General features: G+C 46.8%; 1 long non-coding RNA gene across 1 annotated transcript; it reads right to left on the minus strand.

Annotated features, from left to right (window-relative positions):
- Positions 1 to 1,670: 1,670 nt before the first annotated feature.
- LOC138288139 (uncharacterized) lies at positions 1,671 to 19,051 on the minus strand. Its single transcript, XR_011202350.1, has 2 exons — positions 18,913 to 19,051; positions 1,671 to 4,469 (listed from the first exon to the last, which is right to left on the minus strand). It is a non-coding gene; the product is annotated as an uncharacterized lncRNA (long non-coding RNA).
- Between the last annotated feature and the right edge of the window lie 7,114 nt (positions 19,052 to 26,165).

Genomic DNA, 26,165 nt, shown 5'->3' on the forward strand with positions numbered 1-26,165 from the left:
TTAAAGGTGTAAGTCTAGTTGAAGAGTACATTGCAACAAAGCTGTTTTCCTTCACTTGTTTCCTCACTCCGTCCACTTGCTGATCCCGATTCTTCGCTCTTGGGACTTTCTTGTCTAGATTCTTGAATCCTGGTTTTCTTCAATCCTGTGAAGACTTTGTCGGCAAGGTGATTTTTTTATGCCTTTAACTTTTTTCACCTGAGAGATTGACAGCTTCTTAAGGACACGTGCCTACCACATATTCCAGTCTATGGTGACATTTTGGCTTCTGGAAACAGTTGTCCTTACCACAGACAGAGGAGACCTGGATCTGGACTATGCGTAAGCATCTAGGTCTGAACAAAGAGAACGGAGAGGGACACAGACATGGGAGGACAAAGAAATTGAGAAAATTGGGGACCTCTGTAGAGAAGGAATTATATATCTTAGAGAGTTAACGAGAGTATACGCCTTCCTAGAGGGACATTTCCTGTTACATGATTCCATCAGTTCAGAAGTGTGGAAGATGGGTCATGGTGAGCCTCAGATGCATCATAGGCTTAAGAGAGAATGCAGTACTAGTGGTGGAAATCAAGAAGTGGCGTTCCTGTACTGAACATCGACAAGCCAGGCCAAACGTACACTAGACATGCTAAGAGAACAGTGAGGCATTGACATGAATAAAACTGTCAACGGAGAAGACTGTGGAAAAATACTGAATAGTGCACCAAAAGTCTCTAGGAATACCCACTTCAAAATATTACACTTCTACTATATACACAGAGCATACATGACACACAAAAAAATCAATACCTATTACCTAGAAACATAACCAAAGTGCCCTAGATTTAGTGAGGAGGACGCGGACCACTATCATATGATATGGGACTGTCCAGGGCTAGCAGAGTATTGTGGGCATTCACTAGTTTTGAAAATTAACAAACGGACAGGAATGTAACATAAAGCCCCGGTGCCTGTACACTAGCCCTATACAAGCATCCGAAAAGTAAGAAAGTAGCAAGTTTATTGACCTTTCCTTAGCGCTGGTGAAATGATAGATTGCAATGAGCTGGAAAGCAGCCAGAGGGCCTGAACTAACAACATGCAAACGGGCGGTAACTATGTGGGGGGTTGCGAAAGAATGCTGTTACACATAGAGGTGAGGAGAAGAAAAAAGAATCCAGACACTGCTGGTGAGTGGGATGCGATTATAGCTTTGATCCCATAGGAAAGAAGCATCTGCAATGCAGTGGGTCTCGCGTTTGCTCGAAGAGGAGGAAGTGACAGCTTAGTTGCTTAACACTGTGAAAGATAGATGGCTAAGGAATTCATTTTATACTGATTTTTGGGTGGTCTACGAGTGAAAAAATGAGAGGGGAGTCGTGGCACAAAGTGACAATTAGATTTCACTAAAGTTCTTTCAATTTCACATGATAAGACTTACATTGTAGTATTTCTCTTCCATTAGATTGATCATTTTTAGAGCAGGCTATTATTCAGTTTGCAGTATAGAAGCACAAGTATTTTCAAAAGGAGTTTGCTTTCTTATGGTGGGCTACTGGAGCACTCCGATTACTTCACAGTCCTGGAAAACAATGGGTGATCTCTTTAAAAAATGAAATCACGTTTGACAATTGTTTTTCATCCACAATTAGACGGTCAGGAAGAAAGGACTAAAGAAAACTCTGACACAGCGTTTACAATATTTAATCAATAGTCATCAGTATTACTGGTGAGACTTATTAACAATGACAGAATTTACAGATGACAGTGTGACCCAGGCTCCGTACGAGATTCTCCCTTTTTATTCTTGCAAGCTTTGCATCCATCAGGCCTCCCATGACAGCCTACGCGTCTTGATCTGAAATTATACGTAATGTTCTGGTATGAAGAGAAAACATGACTTGGACAATCAAGAGAGGCAAGAGTGTAGCGAATATGAATCTGCTTGCTGGTGACCCAAAGTCCACACCTAACTTTGCTTCCTACTGCTGTAGGCAGTGGAGCAGGATCAAGTGAGGAGCAATGGCCCCTTTGGATCAGCCAAGATTCTTTCCCATCACCCTCATTCAGCAAGATGGTATGCAGGCATCAAGCGTGTGAGGCTGGAGGAAGGTACTGCGTGTAAAGGGTGAGACTTGAGGGGGGAAAGATTCTGGAACAGGATGGGGATTAGTCTGTAACGTCGACGGGGAGTAGCAGTGTAGCGTCAGAAGATGTTTATGTACTATTGTTTAATACAAAAAACAGAATAAAAACGATTTAAAAAATAAATAAAAGCATGTGAGGCTGCTAACAAGTGGTTTGCTGCATGAACAGGCTTTCCTGGGTCCCAACTCAGCCGCAGGCCGGCTGAGGGGAAAGCAGTTCACAGGGCAGAAGGTCACCTGACCGGGCTGCTGCAATGACAGTACTGAGAACTCTAATTCAGTCACCACTCTACAGCAAGAGGGGCGTCTCCTCCTGGCAGATCCAGCCAGAGGCGAGTTATCATACGAGTAGACCATTCCAGGCACACTCCTCCACCCTGCATTTCAAGTCAAGAATTCTACTTAATAATAATAACTTGTTTTATATGGTGCTTCGTATCAGTATTCTGCCATTTCTAAGTGCTATAAATAACATGTTCTACCATCACACAATGTATTCATACTAATTTTGCTGACATCGGAAGGATAGAGGCTAAATTAGCCTTACCATGATTTGAACTCGAGCTGCCGGTCACCACATATCTAGGCCATGAGAGCTTAACTCACTGAGCCATCCTGCCAGATATCCACTTGAGTAGTGTGCCCTGCTAGCATTCTACACTCCACGGAGGATAGGGTTACCCTGCTAGCATTTGACTTCATGAGACTCCTCCGTCCAGCATTCTTCTCCTGAGAGTGTTGTGGTAACTTTTTATATTTAGGATGTGCCATAGATGGGTGAAGATGCACCATAGATGGGTGGACGGGGGTGTGACTGCATGTATTTCCAGCTGGGCACAGCAGGGATTATCTACCCAGAATTCAAGGCTAGACCATCTTATGTTAAGATTCCACTTTAAAGGGAAGAGGTACACAGTTAGTATTGGCTCCAGGAAATGTATCTTGCTGGCATTCTTCTCCTTATATATGTCCTAGTAAGATTCTGCTTCTAGGAGATCAACACGTCTACATTCAATTAAATATTTAGAAACGTTATCTCAGTACAAAAAACAAAATACCATGGTTCAATGTTCACAGACAGATACTCAAAGTCAAGTTTATCAGGAATTTCAGGATTTTCATTGTAAACCATCTCCAACCCGTTTACTTCCTTCACCCACCCCACGGCTCAATGAGACAATAGTGTTACATAAAAGAACAGAGACGGGAAATAATCCACCCCCTTACACTGTCTTGTATCTCCGTCCCAGATTAAAAGAGTCAAGAAGCATGCACAGCGTGTACGTGGTCATTCTCCATAACCTGTATAAAAGACGCACGTGAGACCTCATGCTGACCTGCAGCACCTCTCGTTCACTGAAGAAAACCTCTGCTCTGCACAGCAAAACAGAAAATGGAGTCGAGACTTCAGGTTACAGGAGAGTTGTCCTGCCTCCCTTTACAACCTCTATTTCCCTTTACAACCTCTATTTCAAATTAATGCTGCCTCAAAGGCAATGTTGACCCACAGTCAGAAAATTGCACTGATGTACTTGGACAAAGTACAGATCCCTGAAGAGCTTAGGGCTCAAAGCCAACACGTACCGTCACGTAAATGGTCCACATCTGCGGCACAAATTGGTCAACTTTTATTGTCACCTAAAAATCCATGTGAAATTGACACACCTGCTCGCACCAAGCAGGAGCAGCTCAGCCACAGCTGTCCAGAGGACTCTGTTCGGCACAGGCTGAAAAACCTGTGCATGCTCCGGAGCGTCCACAATGATGTGGCACAGCCAAGGCATTCGCTGGATTTGAAGTCATGGATTGTCTTTGTTCGTATAATCCACTGTGGCACCTGGCGGTCCTTCACACACCTACGAGCCAACGGTTTTCTTACTCCTCAACTCAACACCCCCCTTCGTTATATCCACAGGGAAGTCACTTTCTTCAACTTTGTTTTGAGAAAGCTCAGAGCTTGGGGTTCCGGAGCCCCAAAGAATCTGCAAACCACCCAGAGAGTCCACCAAACCAACAAAGACAGAGAGCAGAGACAGCACTGTTCCAATGACATACAGCCGCAGCATCCACTTCATGGTGTCTCAGGAGGTGGAGGGTCCAGGCAGGCGCAAGGTTCCAGTAGATGACAAATCACAGCAGCAGAAGAAAACCAACACCGGAGTGATCCCAACAGGGGAAGAGCCACTGTAAGAGAGGCCTCAGGCAGCAGCGGGATCTTGGCTGTAGGCAAGATACCAGGCAGTAGCGGGACCGGAGCAGCATCAGGATCTGGGCAGCAGCAGGAATCAGGCAACAGAGGAAACCGCAGAGCAGCAACACAGTTCAGGAGCTAGATATGTTCTGATGATAAAAAAAAGACACCACATTAGAAGCACTGGATTAAACCAATAACGAAAAATAAAAAACAACCAATCTAGTCACAACTCTATCACCAAAGGCAAACCAAAAACCATAGCTCTTGCAGGGTAGACCAGAATCGCAGATGTTCCACGGCTATATTTGACTTAAAGGCACAGAAAAGAGTGTTAGGATTCCAACTTTCACATCATGATGATTCGCAAAATAAGTGGAATTTTAGAAAGACTAAATGGCACCTATGATAGCCACAAAACCGCCAGTGTGGCTACTTTCCCAATCATAAATTAGAAGAAGGAATGAGAAATGTCAGTGGAACGGCCTAACAAAAATGCATGGAACTCTGTAACTCTTCCGTTTGTAAGTAGTCACACAATTGTAAAATTATTCTTAACAAAGGATTAAAGTAACTGCGCTTCCAGGGTGGGAATGAGTAGGAAACACTGCCATCTTTCATGCAGGTCTAGTAGACCGAGCTTCTCACACGGAAAATAATTATTAGACTGGATAAAAAGAGAAAAGTTAAATGTGCAAATCCAAACTTCTATTAATTTACTCACGTGGATTTTTCACTTAGCGGAAAATCCCTAGGAGTAGAAATTAGCCAGTAGGCAGATTTCCATGAGTTTGAGGGTATTTGTGAATTTACAAAAAAAAAAAAAAAAAAACACAATCTCAGCATCTACAGGAAAAACCAAAAGAGGAGATGTCTGGCATTTTAGAAGAGGACTCTGCGAATCAGGCTTACACTGATAAGGAGGGAACTCGGTCCTTTCCTAGGGGAATTCCATGCCTTAGGAATAGAAGAGTATTTGCCCTGAACGTGAGAGATCTGTGAACCAGAGCCTCTCATATATGGTGGGTGTGAGAGCCGCTGCCAGTCAGCTGACATGGAGGATCTCTGGGCCCCTCACATGTGGAAAAGTGTCCCAAAGTCAGAAGCTTTCGCACGTAGAACGGCCCATCAACTGGGGAGTGTCTCCATGCCAGGGCCCCCCAGAGTGTCACAGGACCCGAGCCCTTCAGTCATAGAAGGCTTGATTCAGAAGACCTTAGACATGGAGGGCCACACGGCCAGAGGTCCTCAAAAAAGAGAGTCCCGAGCCCATGATGCTAGGTGCATCTTACTGTTATTACAGAGGTAGCTGACAGTCACAGTCCCACACACGAAAAGGTTTGCTGGAAGGAACCGACCTAGCCTGCAGCTACTTAGCTGCCCTTTGGGTGCTTAACCAATAATGTGATCTTGTGTAATGTAACTGGTGCTCACGTAAGGTGCTCCAACGCCTTTGGGTCGAGTTTGTGGTATATAAAACTGAAAAAACTGCAAAAACATGTAAGAAGTATGGTGATTATACTATACCTATAGTTATGATTGGTGTTTCTTACGATACCTTTTGCATTCCCACTGGCTATCTGTGCTCTAGCCTCATGGGAATTGTAGTTTTCTTGACTACTGCTACTGAATCAAAGCAAGATTAGAGAAGCATAGTACTCGCCTTCGTGTCTTTAATAAAATTAAGACTTTCCATCATAGTTTCCTAGCAAACTCTACATTATGCACACCCAGCATCGTCCAGCAGCATGGTCCAGCAGATGGCAGCATTACACCACTCTCCTGACATCAGGAACGAAGGATTGTACCTAAGTGCAGTGAATTTCTCGCAGTCACCTCCCTCTGACTGGAAAGTGCCCCTGTCGTAGTTTCTCACATTAACTTGAAGAAGACAGTCCACCCCCTTAATCTATTCAAGGACCCCATCTACACACCATGTTCCAACTCGACCAGTGACAGCAATGGGGTACCCATAAAATTAAAACTACCCCCACTTTTTACCAAACCTCTTATGGCACCAAGCAAGCGAAGCAAGTTCCCAGAAAAGCTTTCTTTTCTCTTCCATCCAAGCATCTATCCATTCATTCTTTCATTTGTCCATCCACCCACTGATATCTACCATATCACCTTCACATTCTGCCATCCATTCAATCTTTCATCCATCGTACAGTCTGTCACCATTCCATCTGTCCGCCCATCCATATCCAAACCTATCCATTTATCATCAAACCTAGCCATTCATCCATCCCGCCTTTCACTTATCATCCCCCTATCATCGATCCATCCAATCATCCATCTTTTCGCTAATCCACCCACCATTTCACTGCATTCTTCCTTTCACTCCATCCAGCAATCCTCATCCTCCCTTTTAGATATCTATCTATCCACCCGTTCACTCAGCCATCCATTCTGTCACACACCCATCCACCCTTTGACCCATCCATCTACTTATCATTCCATTTACCCGTTCACTCTCCCATCCTTTCACTGATATGTCCATCCATTCACCCTTTCACTCATCCATAAATCCACCCTTTCATCCAGCCACTCATCTACCTGCCCTTTCACTCATCAATCCATTCTTTCACTCATCCATCCTTTTTTCTATCCATCCTTCTCTCATCCATCCATTCTCTCATCATCCATCCATCCTTTCACTCATCCATCAACCGTTCACCCATCCATTCATCCACCCTCCCTTTCAATCAGCCACCCTTACATCCCTCCTTTCACTCATTTATCCATGCATCTATCTATCTACCCTATCACTCACTCTCTCACTCCCCTACCCTTTGAGTTAATTATGAGCCTTTGTTTGCCGAGCTGCAAATAGAAGAGGCCCATCAAGATCACCACCCAAGGACTTCCGGCCGAGCAAGATGGCTGCCTAGTTGCATCTGACAGAGCTCCAGCCAGCGAAAACATTAACCTTACTTATCCTGCCTGTTAAGGACCCTCAGATGCCCCCCACGAGGTATCCCGGCACCACTGACTGCTGAGAACCGCAGTGCGGTTGTGGGGCTCTTGGCGAGGGAGACTTGTGCTTGCTCCCCCCAGACACGGATCCTGAATCCTGGTCGCACAGAGCCTCCAGAAACGTTTTCTTTTATTTTTTTACGGAGCCTGGTGTGAGTCAGAGGCTCTTTGACTGTGATCAGAGCACCGGTGCAGCCTGTACAGAACCTTTACTGCGGACGTCGCTTGGACTCCCAGCATTGAGCAGGCGACGGTGTCCTGACAGCAGCCGCACACCTGCACTGGGGCCGCCTAAGGAGGTAATTGACGGTGCTGGCGCCCACTAGGCTCTGTCTGGCATGGGCTGAGGCCCGCACGTGCATCCTTAGCGGTCCCCGTGCTTGGGAGTGCTGTGGTAACCCCTGCAATGTCCTGTGGGCCGATTGAGCGCTTGGGCCCTGAGGTAGGCATGGATCGGGGACTCCACTGGGCTGGAGAATGAGGACGACACCCTTTGTATAAAAGACATGAGGTGGCGGCCGCAACCCGGTCTGTGCTTGGTACGCAGGGTAGTGGGGCCGTGGAGGAGACAATGAGGAGGCCTCTAGCTGATAGAGAAAAATTCCAGGAGGCCAACGAAGGAGTCAGAGGTACTAATATCAGGACATATAATGTCGCTCCCGCTGGACCCAATGAAGTACTGACTGGCAGGAATCGTCACACTTGTTTGAGGTGTTGATCTCCATGAGGCCTCTGTGCAGAGAGCAGGGCACAGGGGCCTCGATCACTGGGAACAGGATGGTGATCTCTCAGAGTGCTGGTTGGGGGCCAAACCTATACAGACCGTCATTGGAAGTGGTTCTGGATTGGCACCAGATACGTGCAGGTGAGGGCCAAGGATAAAACAGCAGAGGTGGTTCAAACTAATGAAATGGACAATTACACAATACCAGTATCACCGGGAGGCGCCGAGGGGGAACAACAGAAGCAGGCCTCGATGGCAGCTGGCACTGCACCGACCTGGCGGACTTTCTGACTGAGATTAGGGGGTCCAGGGACCAAACATTGGCCAAAATTGACTCTGTGGTGATCGAGGTGGTTCTCTAGTGTGCAGATCTGAGAAAGGTGCTGGAGAAAGTAATGAAGCAGAGGGGCTGGTGTCAAGAGTTCCAACAGGAGTTTTGCACTCTGAAAAAAACCCGTCATTGATTTACAGTCCATGGTAAACACTCTGGACGACCAAGTGGAGGACGGAGAGGGTCATTCCAGACGAAATAACCTTCCATTTCTTGGGTTCCCAGAGCGGTCAGAGGGTCAGTCTACTGAATGATTCTTGGAGGACTGGATAACAACAGTACTTCAGCCTAAGCGCCTGTCCAAGTTCTTCACAATAGAGCACGCACATCATGTGCTGGCATCTGCACCTAAACTGGGAGCTACCCCACGCCCCATCACTGCCTGTTTGTTCAACTACCAGGACAGGGATGCTATTCTGCAACATGTTCATGTTAATGGGGCACCCATTTAGGACAATAGTATCATCATGATCTTTCCTGACTTTACACATGAGGTCCAGTCTCTCTGCAAAGATTATGTCAGTTAGGAAACGGCTACGGGAAAAGGATGTATACTACAGCCTCATGTTCCCAGCCAAATTACGGGTACAATATGAGGGCTGAGCATTGTTTTTCACGACCCCTGAAGCATTGCATGAGTGGCTTGATACTCTGGCCCACACACCCAGACGACAGCAACGCACCTCTGGAACGAAGAGCACTGGAAGCGTCCGTAAAAGCTCAAGATGCCTGAGAAATTCTGCGGACTCGGGTCGCAGTGCTTCTAGCCGACAGATTTGGAGAGTGCACCCTAGCAGACTCCAACTGTGTTCCAGACACTGCTGAATCCTTCTGAACTCATAGTGACTGAGAAAACTATTGTAGTGATGACACGGGCTGACCTTTGCTCTCAAATGTCACTAGGAAGCTGATCTTAACAACCATATCCTTTAATGATGAGGCTGTGTGAGATTAGGAGGGATGTATTCTACTGATTTGTTTTGAAATTTGTATTGTATCATTGGATGTGCACACCTCAACTTCAGTACTGCATATGTATACCTTGACGTGTTATCGGAGGGGGTCACATTTTATTTTACTTTGATGATGAGCAAAATATATTTCATGACAAGGGGGCATCTTTGTGGGATTTCAGATACCTGACCGGCGGGGTCCTCCAGTGGCCTAAGAGGGGGCTTGAGTGTCTAAGGACTCACCACCTTGTGGGGTACCAGGCTCACCCAGTGGACTACATCTGAAGGTTGCAATGTGTTTTTTGTGGGGGGGAGGCTTGGCGGTTGGGCCCTAGTTGTTTAGTTACACTGCCGGTCGGTGGTGGTACGTTACTGGAATTGTTGGTTGTTGCATTGATGTTACTGTATAGGCAAAGGCTGCTCATATTTACGGTGTTCACACATGCTGTCTGGAATGTACGGACTGAGTATTGGTTTGTACTGAAGCGAATGCACTGGTTGGAGTCATGGCAGGAACTGGAAGTTGCTGACCTGGAATGTGTGCGGGTTGGGTTGTCAAGTGAAATGGCGGGGTGTATTCCAACCTACAGCACTATGGAGTGACTGTCGCTTTTTGCAAGAACACACATGGGGAACAGCATGATTACCCTACGTCGTAGGTGGAGAGGTCAGCTTTTTGCCACCTCATACTCTAGTTACACTAGGGGCGCCTTCATTTGGGTAGCTCCTGATGTCCCTTTTGTGGCTCGGAATACAATACTTGATCCTAATGGGAAGTTTATGATTGTGGCGGGTATACTGGGCGCTATGGGGGATGGAGGTAAGTTTGGTAAACATTTACACCCCTAACATGGATGATGGAGAGTTCTTTAGTGTAGTGATGAGGGCAATAGTGGATGACAGCAATAATTACCTTATTATAATGGGGAACCTTAACTGTGTACTTAATGGTACCTGGACCAGTGCCCAGCCTGGGCGGACACAAAACCTGCCATGACGAACGCCCTATTAGAGATTATGGCTAGAATACGGCTCCATGACGTATGGAGGAAGTGTAATCCCCAAACCAGGTCATACTCTTGTCACGTCCCTGCAGTTGGCACCTACAGTCACCCTGATTATTGTTTGACTACCGGCCCCATGCCTCAGTGTGTAGAAGAGGCAACCTACCTAGTCTGGTATATTTCTGACCCTTCCCCTTTATTGGTGGAACTCCGGTTCTCTAGGGAGCCCTTGGGGATCCTCCTGTGGCTATTGTGACCCGAGGCCCTCATGGACCTGGGTTCGTGGATATGGTCTGGATCATTATAGATAATTACTTTCAGGAAAAGTGGGAAAGTGTGACGACAAGGGGTATTGAGTGGGATGCATTAAAAGTGGTGATACAGGGGAGTGTTTAAAGACAACTTATGGGGTGAGACACCAATTATCTGCCTCTCTAAGCATTGGAGCGTCAAATAGGTGCTTTGGAACATGCAATCATATATCAGCCTCAGATGTTGAAAGAATGGACTAAATGCAAGGAGGAGATACTAGAGACTTGGGACCATTTAGAAAAATGTGTTCGTACTAATTACCATTAACTACTCCATGCAGAGGGCGATAAGGCAAGCAGGATGCTTTTGCATCTGCTCCGGGCTGAGACATGGATCCCCTAATTAGCAGGAGTTCGAAACAGTGTGGAAGAGAAAGTGTGTACACAACAAGGTATAACGGTTTCCTTCGTGACTCATCTGGAGGCATTATATGCAGAATCCCAGGTGGACCTGATGAGTGAAGGTCTACGATTTTGAGAGGTGTTGGAGCTCCCGTCTCTTCCTAGGAAGTTGAGGGAGGACATATGGGCCCCTCTATCCAAAGAGGAGATTGTGGCAGCCATATGAGCACTAAAAACAGCTAAGGCCTCAGGCAGCGATGGCATCCCCATGGAATATTACCAGTGCTGATTTCCTGGCCAGCAAGGTCCTAGAGGTATGTATGGAGGCCTTCAACATGGGCATGCTTCTGAATTCAATGCTGAAGGCTGTAATAGTCATGCTCCCAAAGCTGGATAGAGATCCCATCATATTGTCTCCTCTCTATGTTAAATGTTGACTACAAAATTTTGAGCAAGGTCCTAGCAGACCGGCAACTACCTCACGTACCTGATTTCATACATGAAGACCAATGCGGGCTCATCTCACGCAGGAACACTACCTGTAATCTGCAGAGGCTGGGGATAGTGTGGCATGCCCTTAAGGAGGAGGGGACCCATGCACTTTGTCCTTCTTAAACATAGAGCAGGCCTTTGATTCTTTATCATGGAAGTACTTATGGGAAGTCATGCATAGAATGAGCCTGGGCAAGAACTTCATACGTTGGGTGTGGCTATTATTTATGCATCTCATAGCTGGGGTGAGAGTAGGCGATATAGTATTAAGGCTATTGCCCCCGCTTCGCGGAACAAAACAAGGGTGTGCTTTTCGCCTTGGCCATGGAGCCCTTGACTTGTCAATTACGTAGGATTCTGCGAGAGTGGGGTGTACAAGTCAGAGACCGGACTCAGGTGGTTTCATTATACGCCGATGATGCCTTAACCTTTCTGCGACACCCAGAGTATTCCATTCCAATACTGTTGCCACTTCTGTCAGAATTCGGTGAGCAATCAGGCCTTAAAGTTAATAAGGCCACATCAAAGCTGTTTCCTACGGGAGGACTGACGGGTAGCCCTTTGGTCACCCTTCCAACAATTGCTATCCCATGGATGATGGATAATATTATATACCTGTGTATAAGGCTTGCCCATGATGCTGCCCACTTCAAGGCCCTCAAGTGGGGGAGGGTTATAAATAACTTGAAAACATCTATAAAGTTCTGGAACTCTTTGCATCTTTCAATGATGGGCCAGGTGGCATTAGTAAAAATGATAGTGGTCCCTCACTGCTTGTATATATTTCATGGGTCATTGCATGACATCTCTAAGAACGAATTTCTGGAACTTGAAAGATTGATCATTGAGTTGCTGTGGGCCTCAGGGAGGAAACGGGTGGGACTTGAAGGGGGACTAGAGTTACCTGACCTGGAGCTGTACTATCTAGCCACACAGCTACAACATGCAGTGCATTGGCTTGATGACTCGGACAATTGGGAAAAACACTTGCTGGCTGGGTCTTATGGTGGTCGCTCCTTGCCGGAGTTGCTCATGCTGGGATCTGGAACACTAGCGGAGCTCCCTGTTGTGATTCGGCAGGTTTGTGAGGCATGGCACCGAGCTGTAGCTGTCAGTGAAGTGTTACGCCATGCACCCTTTGCCACCGCTCTGCCTTTTTAGATTCCTAAGCCCTTTCAACAGATAGCCCACTCGATGGCAGTGGGTAGATGGCGAGCAGAGGGGTGCGAAACTGTAGGTGACCTCTACCCTGATTGTCAACTTGTCACTGTGCCAGAGGCATTGGACTTGTTTCATTTGGATTTGGGCAATTTCTACAGTAGTACGCAAAGATATCCGCGACAGCCCGAAAATTGTGGCCTTTCTTCCCTGAAGCACCATCTAGCTCTCGGACTTTGGATACCTTGCTGTCCTTACACCCTATTGAATGACTTGACCTAGAAGCTGTGGTCGATAGACAGTCGATGGTAGCCGAGGGGGGGTGAACTGTGATGATTCTGTGGAAAATGTTAATCGTGAGCCGCAGGAGATGCCTGCAGCAGACGGGATTGCTACTGCTCCGCCATCAACTTAATATGAGGGAATGTGCTACGTGACCCTGGCTGTTGCAGGGGAGGGGAATGGAAGAGAGTTTCCTTTCTCCATTTGTAATGTACGCTAGTAATAGTCGAGATGAAATCTATTGAAGTATGTTGTTATAAAGTGTTTTAATACTGTAGAACGAGAAGAAACAAGAAGAAAGAGGAAGGAATAATAATAATTTAATAATTCCACCCAAGGGCCGGGGGGGGGGGGTGGAGGCAAAGAATCGCTCACTGCCAGAAGACACGCTGTCCTCATGTCCAAGAGAAAAGGTGACAAGATGGCCATGACTGCCACCTCACTTTAGTTCAAAGCTGAGGACACCCAGATCTCTGTGTACAAGAAGTATACATGCCAACATTTCACAGCAGGCAAGTGGAAAATCTAAAAAAATAAAAAATAAACCAGGAGAATGCATTTCCCCACTGACATATTGAAGCGAGGCAATCTGCCTGAATCGGGCATATGGGTATGTAAGGTGAGAGAGAAGCAGTATTTCATTTTTGGCATTTTAATAAAACAGCACAAACAAAAAAACTGAGTGCTAAACATGTGCACCAGTGCTATCTGTATTACACAAGGGACCGCACAAGTCTGCAGCCCCCTTTGTGATATCATTGTGCCCCGAGGGCGCACACCCAGGAAACAATGACTAATATGGCCCCTGATCTCCTAGCCTTAGCACACAGCTTCTCCTAAATTCTCCCAGGCTACGGCTGTCCAGGTGTGGTGGGAGGTGAGCTTTGACCATATGCATATACCTCTTAACTGTGGGCCTTCAATCATAGCTAATTCTAGAATCAGGAAGTATAGTGTTATGATGTAAAGTTGTGGTGCTTCTTTAAGGAAGTACGTGTTTTGACATTCTAGTTGAATGTGTGATTGTGACAGCGTTGGTCTTTCCATGTCAGTTGGGTTGTGGCTGGCTTATGGAAGGACCGCCTCTGTCCGTTTGAGAATAAAACTTCAACGTCTCATATTTATTTGGTATCCTGGTGCAGCGTCATTTCCACATTTTGGTGACGAGTGCCAGTCACACCCATAACACTGCAGGGAACAGACCAGGCGCGTTCTGTGGTGACTTGAACTCATCACCAACAAACCTATGCGCTGAAAGTTCAACTGGACCGCGTATGTTAAAGAGAAGCACCTACGGCTGCTAATTAACGTGTTGAGCGATATGGAGGGGTGAGACTTAGTTTTGTGTTCATCGATATAAAGCGCAACATATTTAAGCACGTGCATATGTGAACAGCTTGCTACCATCTGCCCGGGCACGCGCGGCCGTAACCAAGGATGTAGTTATAGTAACTGTACCTCGCGCAGCTGTCACACGTGCAGCGGTATCCAAGGACGTGCTTGTGGCATTGTATCTTCGCACAGCAGTACTGATTCAAGGCTCTTAAGGCAACATAAGTACACAAGTGCAAACAAGCTACATGATTGTTTTGGATTGGCACCTTTTTCATCTGCAGCTACGCTCGGCGTTTAGCTTTAAAGGGAAGGGCCTTAGCTTTTGATGCCTCTGGTTGAAGTGATGGAAATTAAAAGAGGACTTCAAGTATAAAGGTTTTCTTTAAAGCCAAAAGTGATTGCTACTTACAAGGTTTGTGTTTTGAGGACTTAGGGGGTCATTCTGACCATGGCGGTAATTACCGCCATGGCGGAGGTCGGCGGTAGCACCGCCAACAGGCTGGCGGTGCACCGCTGGGCATTCTGACCGCGGCGGTTCAGCCGCGGCCAGAAACGGAAAGTCGGCGGTGTACCGCCGACTTTCCGCTGCCCGTCTGAATCCTCCATGGCGGCGGAGCGCGCTCCGCCGCCATGGGGATTCTGACACCCCCTACCGCCATCCTGTTCATGGCGGCTCTCCCGCCATGAACAGGATGGCGGTAGGGGGTGCCGCGGGGCCCCTGGGGGCCCCAAAAAGTATTTCAGTGTCTGCCCAGCAGACACTGAAATACGCGACGGGTGCAACTGCACCCGTCGCACCTTCCCACTCCGCCGGCTCAATTCTGAGCCGGCATCCTAGTGGGAAGGTTGATTTGCCCTGGGCTGGCGGGCGGTCTTTTGGCGGCCGCCCGCCAGCCCAGGGCAAATGTCAGAATCACCGCCGCGGTCTTTCGACCGCGGTGCGGTGTTCTGACGGCGGTACCTTGGCGGACGGCGGAATGACCCCCTTATTGTGCTACACATTAGATTGACATTATTTTACTATTCTCAATTTGTCATTATTATGGCATCGTTAATAAACATTCCTCTTATATTTTTAGACCAGCAAGGTCAGCCAGCTATTCAGTGGGAGGAGTGGATAGACATATTTGAGAACTATTTAGTAGCATTAGATGGGCAAACTTTTTCGGCACAAAGGAAAAAGGCATTGTTGTTAAGCACCATCGGCAAGGAGTCACATCATATTTTTAAGTATTTACCTGAAACACGGAATGACGATGAGCAACTATTACAGGATGTGTTTGAGGAAGCGAAACTATGCATGGAAAAAAAGGTTTGCTAAAGAAGAGAATATTGTGATGTTACGGTACAAGTTTTAAACCAGACCTCAGAGAGAAGGGGAGCATCTGGATGACTTTATTTCAAGCCTACGTGAACTTTCAGTGAAATGCAAGTTTGATCTCATGACCGATGAGTTGATTTGTGATCAGCTCATCGTGCAGTGCAGAAGCAAGAAGACTAAGGAGCGCTTGTGGGCGGCAAAGAATCCATCCCTCAAGGATGCGATAGCAATTGCTAAAACAGTAGAGGAGTCAAAGCTTTGTATGAAAGAAATCCGTAAGAAAGGCAGTTTCAATGGTGAAGGTGATGTAGCTCTCATATTTAAAAAAAAAAAAGGTGTTGCTTCTAGATATGGGGGACCAGCCAGCAAACAGAGATTCAAAAACTTCGAAACTTAAGGTATGCTTTAGGTGTGGGAGCTCATCTCACACCAGTGAGGCTAAATGGTGCTTTGCGGCAAACAAAAATTATAGAAAGTGCAGTCACAAGGGGCACTGTGCTTGTATGTGCAAAGATGGTTAGAGGGCACGTGTTGCATTGACTGAGCAATATACCGAGGAGAATTGCACTGAAGATTGTGGTCTCATGGTGCAATCTGAAGCAGCTGGAAATGGGAGAGAAGCTAGACCAAAGGGAGTTTTTTTTGGTCTCAGGCAAAACAGTGGAACTAATGGTTGATTCAGGTTCATTGTAAACAATAATTCAAAAAATAATTTGGGAAGAAGAATGGCCTGAATTATCCTTGTTATCCAAAAGGTATTAATCCAAGAGGGTATCAAGGTTCAAGTATCAATGTTTTGGGATACTTTGAATCATCTATTGAATTTAAGTTGCTGAGTAGTGAAAGGAAGGTGTATGTAGCAGAATGTGGTCCTCTGATATTGTGTTGAGTACATCAATATGACTTGCACATTGTTATCGATCCCCATTCGGTTGAGAAAGTTTTAATAGTGGATGACTTAGGTGTGAATTAAATTTTGAATGAAGCGAAAGATGTTTTTGAGGAAAGGTTGGGAGAGTTGAAAGGGTATGTTCACAGAATAGTATTACAAAAAGGAGCAGTGTCAGTAAAACACAAAGTGAGGAGAGTACCTGTAGTGGTAAGGGATGAAGTAAAGAAAATGCTAGATGACATGAGAAAAGCTTCTTCGTGGGTTTCTCCGGTAGTTATAACCAAGAAAAATGATAGAAAGCCCTGTTTCTGTGTGGATGAGCGGAGTTTGAATCAATTTGTGGTGACAGATATGTTTCCGCTCCCAAATATAAATGAACTTTTGACACTGCTTAAGGGAGGCAGATATTTTTCTAAGTTGGACTTAAAGAGTGCTTACCATCAGATTAGGTTGCACGAGGAATCCAGAGCGCTAACAGCTTTCATAACAATGGAGGGCACATTTAAATTTACCAGGATGCCTTTTGGGTTGTCCTCAGCTGCGAACGTTTTTCAAACAGTAATGTCCGAAATTTTCAAAGGGGTACAAAATGTAACTTTCTTTCAGGACGATATTTTAATTTTGGTCAAACTCTTAGTGAACATAATTCAGTTCTCAAGTTAGTGTTGGACAAGCTCAGAAGAGGTGGATTAACTTTGAGGAGAGATAACTGTAAATTCCTAGTTGAGGAAATTAATTATTTGGGCCACACAATTTCTGGGGAAGGGTTCAGACCTAAGGAAGATTTGCTGAAAGCCATTAGGTCTGCGCCTAACCCACGTGACAAAGATCAGATACGCTCATTTACTATTACAGCAAATTTGTAGAAACATTTTCACAGAAAACTGAGAACCTGGGGAGGCTGTTACGGAAGCGTTTCAGTTTCAAATGGGAAAACGATCAACAAGTGGCATTTGATGCAGTGACAAGAGATATTTGTGAAGCTGGCATTTTGACACCCTTTGACACTCAGTGCAAGACCTTTTTGACGGCTGATGCCAGTGCGTGTGGAGTGGGAGCTGTGCTTTCACAACTACGGAGAAAAAAAAGAGATGACTAGCTTTTGTTTGCGCTGTCTGACAAAGAGCGAACAAAACTACTTTGTGATTGAACGTGAAGCGTTAGCTGTGGCTTGGTCCGTTGAACATTTTAGAACTTTTCTCTAGGGCATAGTTTTTACCTTGCGATCGGACCACAAGCCGTTGCTTAAAGCGTTAAGTCCTGGTGGAGCAGGAAAAGGCTCTGCTAGGTTAGCAAGACTAGCTTCTAGACTTCAAGAGTACCGCTATAATATTGAACATATTCCAGGATGGAAAAATACCAAAGCAGATTGCCTCTCTAGGCTTTCAGTGAAGTGGGAGGACATGGATAAGAGTGACATTTTCCAGAAGGGGCCGTGGCTTGGTTAAATGATATAGAAGTCTGTGGGGCAGGAACTTTTACAGCGAAAGATTGGGAGTCTTGTATGGAGAACTATTCCGTTCTCAAAGGAGTAGTACGCATGATGTTAGAGGGCAAGAGAAGAAAAAGTGCAGTCATCGCGCCTCTGAGACCATACATAAAATTCATAGATGATAAATGGCAAGTCCTCCACTCCAGTCAGTGTTTCTACAACTTCGGGTGGTCACTCGTAGGTTATGAATTATTATCACTTGTTTGCTTGCTTCGCAGGTCAGAATGTTACAAATTCGATAACTACTCAGTTAACTTTCAATTGAGCTTTCTGCTTTAATATTACATTCACAGACCACCTCAGAGTTAATTCCATCTCGTAATGCAATCTCCGTTTTCTTTGTATCGTGAAATACACTTTTCAAACACATTAAGGAAAAACAATAGAAAGATGCACAAGAATTAGTTCTCACCACCTTGTGTGTACATTACAAAGTGTTGTGATTTTCACAACGCAAATATTTTAAGATCAGTTATTGCTTCTTCTCTGCAGTTTAGCAACAGTAAACAAAGTATTGTTATTGTTTCAGATACCTACAATGACAACTGCCACCTCCTCTCTCTGACCACGCCCATTCGTAAAGAAGTGTGCCCCTTCCCACCTCCTGAATGTGAACTGGGAACCCCCAGGGTGACAAGGGCTTCACCACTGTCATACCTCTGGTCTGTGACTAGCCACACACACCCTCGGCCTCCATCCCTCGGGGCCCTGCACTCATGCCCCTAATGTCTCCCCCCTGAAACTGCCAGAATAGCAATGCAGAGTAGGGGCAAACGTGGTGCCCCCATCCCCCCCCAAAACAAAATCTCCCTCTTGTGGTTTTCTAAGACGTTGACAACACGCTCCTTTTCTTCTTTGCGGACACATCTTACACTGCCCAGGTGCTCTGGTGCTGCGGACAGCCCAGGGCGGTCTTACAGCGCTTATGCGGAGTATCCCTCTTTACCCACCTGGCCCCCTCCCACGGAGGCAAACTTACCCGGTTGTGAAGGTAGAAGCCCTGCTGAACGGAGCCTATGGTCCGACTGAACGTTGAACACACACCAATGAATCCCTGGGGGGATGTCACCCACCTCACCGTACGGATAGCGCCTCTATAACCCACGGTATTCGCATTCCTCTCTGTCCCGCCCCCTCCCCTCCTTCCAAAGTAAACCCCGCCCCTTAAAGTAACAGGACGCCCTTCTGCTCCCCGGTTTGGTAAACCTAAAGAGGCGGAGGGTGGGGGGTGAACAGAATGGGATAAATTCAGGAGGGATTATCCAAGCAACAAAAAACCTATAGATTGAGGACGAACCCTTGTTTCGAGAACACCAATGAGCTTCTTATAAACGGAGAACTCGGGTTTCTTACCTATGAAATGACGGGCTCCCATTCGTTGTATCTTTCTGGCTTCCCTGGGCACCTTAGGTGCTAGAAGGTCTCTCACCCAGCCTCTAAGAGACTTCCCGACTGAGGAGGCAAGTAAACGGGCAGAGGATCTCCCTCAGGAGGCAGGTGCAAGGCTGTGTCCCTTTAAGAGGGGTGTGTCTAGTCAGCGGAGGCGCACACAGGAGGAGGGGCCCTGGGAGAATGCACTCATTCACCCCGGCATGTCCCGACCTTTTACCTACTTACCCATCAGCCCCTTCAGCCTCGGCTGGATGCTGCCTGGTTACGATTCTGACGTTCATTCCCTTTTCCTTCGGTTTCTTGTTTCTTTCTGTCTGTGCTAGACTACAGCTAGCAAGCACCCAGTGTGAAGTGTATAATATCAACAGGCTCGGCTTTTTAGTCAACAACGTAATGCAGTGTGGTTAATGCAGTGTGGTTAGTGCAGTTTCGCGGCGTAATGTAGGATTACAATCTCCACGTTCAGAGTGGTGTTGGCTAACAAGCCGGGACTGCCTGGGTGTTACTTGGCCGCTGCCTGGGAGCTGCCTGCTTGGCAGTCTCAGGTCCCCAGTGCCTGCTATTTACACTACAGACTCCTGGAAAGTGTGTGTCGTGTTGTGTATTAGGTGCAGTGTGGCAAAATATGTCACCCGCAGTGTGTGTCCCTAGGGAGTGTCAGAGTGAAGTAGTGTATAGCAGAATGGAGTGATATAGAGGGTGTTGCGTAGCGTGGAGTAGAGTGGCGTAGAGCAGAGTACATTGTCGTCGAGTGGAGTAGTGTAGGAAAGTGAAATGGCATAGAGTGGCGTAGGGTGTTGTAGAGTCAAGTGGCATAGAGTGGAGTGGAGTGGCATAGAGTGGACTGGAGTAGTGTAAAGTGGAGTAGTGTGTGGTAGAATAGAGTTGGTTAAAATGGCATGGAGTGGCTTAGAGGGAGATGTGTAGAGCGTTGTAGGTTGGAGTAGAGTGGAGGGGCACAGAGTGGAGTAGTGTAGAGTGGCATGGGGTGAAGTAGCTTGTCATAGTGTGGTGTAGAGGTTAATGGAGTAGAATGTCATAGAATAAAGTACTGTAGAGTATTGTGTCATAGAATGGAGTGGAGTAGAGTGAAGTGGTTTAGAGCAGAATGACAGTGAGTGCAGTGGCATAGAGTGATGCAGAGTAGAGTAGAGTAGTACAGCATAGAGTGCAGTAACATAGCGTGCAGTGGCATAGAGTGTAGTGGTGTAGAGTGTTGCAGAGTAGAGTATAGTGGCATAGCATGTAGTGGTGGAGAGTAGTCGGCGTAGATGCTCAGAGGAGTAGAATGGAGTAGAGTGGCGTAGAGTGAAGTGGCATAGAGTGCAATGACGTTGAGAAAATGTACATAAACGTAATCCTACACCATAGCTGCTAGGCATCTGTTTATCTTTATTATGTTGCCATGTGCTCGACAAACCTCCTGAACTTTGATGATTGACCTTGTGCTCGCAGCCTTGGGCTGCAATCTGTTTATCGCTGTAATTTACTTGTTCTAACCGTAGTTCAGAGAATTTTTGTGCTTAATCAGTAACTGCCAGAACAGGTTCGTACAGGTCGTTGCCACCTCCCGCCAGCTGCATCTGTACCTTCTCCCACCACACGTGTATCCCTGAAATATTCTGAAGGCCGCAGAGGACCTTGAATACGCTAGGGGTGGAGTGGTCCTCTGACTAAGCAGTTTTGTGTGTATATAAGGTTGGGTGCCCCAGAGTGAAGGGGCAGCCTTCGTAGGATAGTCACTTGACTGTCCTGGGACTCTGTATTAGCTCAGGCTATAATCCATGTAATAAACTTCTCTTTATTCCTCCAGTTGGTGACTCCGCTTGATTTGTGTACTCTCTGCTAAACGGACTCTGAGGACTAGGGTGTCCCTCCACCACTGGGAAGGAGACCCCGGGTGGGGATTCTATCTTTCCTTGTTTCAAAGTAGAATGGAGTGGTGCAGGGTAGAAAGCAGTGGCGAGGAGCACAGTGGTGTATAGTAGAATGGTATAGAGTGCAGTGGCATGAAGAGAAGTAGTGCCAGGTGGAGTAGAGTGGCTTGGAGTGTAGTGGTGTAGAGTAGATTGTTTCAGAGTGCAGTGAAGTGGCATAGAGTGGAGTGGTGTAGGGTAGAATGGAGTGATGAAGGGTAGAGTGCGGTGATGTAAAGTATAGTGCAATGTGCAGAGTAGAGTGGAGTGGCGAAGAGCGCAGGGGTGCTAAGTGCAGTGGCTTAGAGTAGATTGTTTCAGGGTAGAATGGAGTGGTGCACTGTGGAGAACAGTGGCATAGAGTAGAGTGGTGTAGAGTGCAGAGTAGGTTAGAGTGGCAAAGAGTGGACTGGCATGGAGGTCACTGGCACTGAATAGAGTAGTACATAGTGGAGTGCAGTTGCATAGAGCGCAGTGTTGCATAGTAGAGTGGAGTGGCTCAAAGTGAAGTAGTATAGAGTACAGTGGCGTACAGTAGTGTGGGACAGAGTGCACTGGTATACAGTAGAGTTGTGTAGAGCAGAGAGGCATAGAGTGAAGTGAGTTGAGTGGTGCAGAGTAGGGTGCAGTGATGCAGTGTGGTGTGGTGCAGAATAGACAGGAGTGAGGTAAAGTATGCATGGTGTGCTATTACAGACAACATGTCTTCAATTGAAATGACCATGACATTTGCACAGACCACAGTTCTACTGATAAAAGTATACAGTGCACAAATGATGTGTGGAAATGTCATCACCTAGTGCATCGATTTGTTTTGATCGTATTAAAATATTTGTTTCCACCACACTTCAGAATTACAAAAAAAGTGCTTAATTTGTGCTTTCCTGATTTGTGTATTTTCTGAAACAACTGCACAGTTCATTTACAGACATTTACATTTTGTTGTGTGCTAGAAAAAAACACCACCATAAAGCCTTCCTCAAGTACACCCCCTATAGCCATGCAAACATAATTGTCACATAAGTCCTCTCACTTTGAAGTCAAAGAAAGAAAAGTAAACACCAATTCCCCCTGAAGACAGAGCCTGACATTTGACCTATCTCTTTGAATGCATATCACATGTGACAAGATAAAGGCCTTTTTACAGATATTGAGCACTGCTGGAATAATGCAGTAAATAGGGTTTAGGCAAGGGAAGGGACAAACTCAACCTGGACAGCCTAAAACAAATAGAGTCAGCAAATAGGAAGCAAGCAAATGTGAGGTATAAACCACAAAACCATTGGTAAGCAGTGGGCGGAATGCATTTCCAGGGAAGCTTCGACCTAAACATGGATGGATGTGACTCAGTACAATTTATGCCCTATACTAGAGTAACATGATTCACAATTCAACTACAGAAACACAACGTCCAAGAAATAACACTCTAGGGGAATGGAAAATTAAGTGAAACATGAAAAATAAACAGGAACTAAATCACTGACTTGGATTACCTTAACCTGTTTTACATTCCCTGTTCAAAAATTGATCAGTATATTTATCAGTAAAGTTAAAGATATGATTATAGGGCCTGTAATGGACCTGCTTTGATGTTAGATTTTAATTGCCACTGGTTCTGAGGCCCAGAAGGTCTGGCCCACTTAAAGCCCTGTGCAGAGGTCCAGTTGGGCAGGATCTGCAGGAAACAAAATGCTCATACCTTTTTTTGTTAAAAGACAAGCATCGCAGAACAGTTAGTTCTGACAATTGGTGTAATCAATTGAAGGTTCATGATGACAAAGATTTATTCTTTTTGCAGGGTGTTTCCAGCTGAGTTCTGTAGTGCGTGATTTTAAAGGACACTTACAAAAAAATGTTTACAGTAAGTGCAGTCTGACAGTCTAGATTTTGAAAGTACTTTTTTATAAATCTAAATCTGTTTGAGCATTTTGTGGCAGCCTATCTTAACTATCTGTAATGTAAGTTTAAAATAACAACTTGCTTATTCACATTGCTTTCTGTCACAGAATGCGACCTTGTAGCACAAAAAATACATGTCACTATTCCCCACTGCACCAACCCAAATTCTCTTCTCTAGCTCTCTGGTTACATATACAGATATTTGACGTGATTACATTAACTAATAGAGGATTCATAACGTAAAATAGTGCTTTTCCCACTCATTAATTTAACCTTTGTCATTTGGGTTGTGTCTCTTATGTTAAATGCAGTTACCTGAAAGACAAACTAAGGGGGTCATTCCAACCTCGGCGGTAAAAGCCGCTTACCGCCAGACAGAAGACCGCCACAACACCGCCGCGGTCGCAGTTAACCGCCACGGTCATTCTGACCCACAACAGGTAAACCGCCAAAATCCCGACATCCACAAAAGTCCGCCACACCAAAGGGCAGCGATAAACTGGCGATGTCCAAACCTCCACTGTCAAGCCAACAGAAATACGCCCACACTATCACGACACACGAATCCACGCGGCGGTCTTTCAACCGCGGTATTCTATTGGCGGTACACACCGCCGCGGTCAAAATACACATACTCGTACAAAACACTACCACATTGGACAATTCGAAATACACACACCTGATACACATACACACACACCACTCCCTCACACCCATCACAATATAAAACACACACCCACATCACCCACAAACCCCCACTTCTACAGAATCGGGACTACGCACAGAGAAAAGACATCCGAGCACCCAGACGCCCAATTCACTGTCACCCAGAAATATTAGCACGCACTTCACACAACACAACAATACACAGCACCACACTTAGCACCATATAATCCACCCCACACATCACCCACACCACTCCATGGAACCTCAAAGACACCGCAGGTTCTCAGACGATGAACTCAGGGTCATGGTGGAGGAAATTCTACGAGTAGAGCCCCAGCTGTTCGGGACACAGGTGCAGCACACCACCATTGCCAGGAAGATGGAGCTATGGAGCAGAATAGTCGACAGGGTCAACGCTGTGGGACAGCACCCAAGAAATAGGGACGACATCAGGAAGAGGTGGAACGACCTACGGGGGAAGGTGCGTTCCATGGTATCCAGGCACAACATCGCGGTGCAGAAGACTGGCGGCGCACCCCACCTCCTCCCCCAGAATTTACAACATGGGAGGAGCAGGTCTTGAACATCCTGCATCCTGACGGCCTCGCAGGAGTAGGCGGAGGAATGGACTCTGGTAAGTCTCATCTTCACCACTTCATCCCCCCCACCCCACCTGCATGCCAAATCATACCCCCACCCTCACCCCCACCCCCACCACACCTACCCCTTGCAAATGTCTCACCATCACAACCCACCCATCCCAAAACTTAGCCCTGCATGCCACCACAGAGCATGGACACCCATCACCAAAGCATGCCCACTGCACATCTCCATCACCCCCCCCAAACCACCGTCACAACAGCCCCCACAAAGGAATGCCAGCACTGGGGTACACGGGCACCCACCCATTGCACGCCATTGGCACACACAGAAGCATTAACCATACTTTTATACCCCTGCAGGACCCGAACGCCAGGTCACCACGCAGGAGGGTCCACAAATGTCCACTCCACCCCCAGAAGAGGCCCACAGTGAGGACAGCAGCTCTGTCTCCCTAGATCTAGATGACCAGCCCGGTCCATTGGGGACCTCGGGACAGTCGGTTCCCCTCAGCCAGCCACAGCCCACAGCAGACCTTCCCCCCTCTGGGAACACCAGCACAGCACCCACCCAGCGGGCCCATACCTCTGTCCCCAGGACACGTCAATCAGCGGTGTGTCCACCACTACAGGGAACCCAGGCTAACCCACCACCCCAACAGGGACCTGGGGGCAGTGGTAGTGGGCACACGGTCCAGGGGACAGAGGCCCAGGGAAACAGGGGAACTGGGAGGGCTGCTGTGCGACAGGGGGGGGACAGGCCAAGGGAACCCACTCTCCACAAGGCCCTCTCCAACATCATGGGAGCATACCACCACTCCTAGGAGACGATGGCCACGGTCCTAGCCAGGTTTCAGGAGATCCAGCTTCTGCAGGAGCAACAGTATATGGGGTTCAGGGAGGAACTCAGAAACATCAGTTCCGCCATGGGTACCATCGTAGTGGCCCTGAATCAGCTAGTCACCACATTGAGGGACACTGTTGCACCTCAAAGGGCCCCTGTCACTAGCATGGACCAAGAACTGCCTACCACCTCCGCCGGCGCTAGTGGACAGGAGGCCCCGACACAAGACCAACAGGCCACCAGAACCCCACCCCCTGCAGAAGGAGAACCACCCCGCAAGCGGGCCCTGAGATCCAGGAAGAAGACAGAGTAAGATGTCAAGACCCCCACCAGCAAAGGATACCGCCCTGATTGTCATCCCACTGTCCCACATTGTCACCCTGTCCAACTTTAAACTGCCCCTGCTCCACTTTCCACAGGCATGTGGACAATGCACCTGTGATTCTGATAGTCTGGACTCTGCCATGGACAATCCTCCACCATCACCCCTCACCCATTTGCAACCACCCATCCAATTTAGAGCACTTGAATAAACACACTTATTGCAGAAAACAATCTGGAGTCTGGCTGTGATTTTAACAAATGTATTATACATGACAGTGCCAAAATGTTCATTCACATTGTGATGCCAACAAACCGCTGTCACACAGCTGTAGTCCATGGGGAAACAAAGCAGATGTCACGCAGTGGGGCCCACAACTCTGAAAACGGAAGAGAAATTCACAACACAGTTACCATACACTGCGGGACAAAGTTAGACAGTAGAGAGGTAGAAGGCCTTAAGTAAATGTAATATGCCGGTGTGTACTCTTACCTGTGTGTCATTGAAAATACTGCTGTATTACTGTGTCCCTGTTCTCTATGTCGTCCTCTTCGCCTTCCTCCTCTTCACTCTTTACAGGCTCCACAGCTGCTA

Source organism: Pleurodeles waltl, chromosome 4_1 (assembly GCF_031143425.1).
Source record: "Pleurodeles waltl isolate 20211129_DDA chromosome 4_1, aPleWal1.hap1.20221129, whole genome shotgun sequence".
NCBI classification, from domain to species: Eukaryota; Metazoa; Chordata; class Amphibia; order Caudata; family Salamandridae; genus Pleurodeles; species Pleurodeles waltl.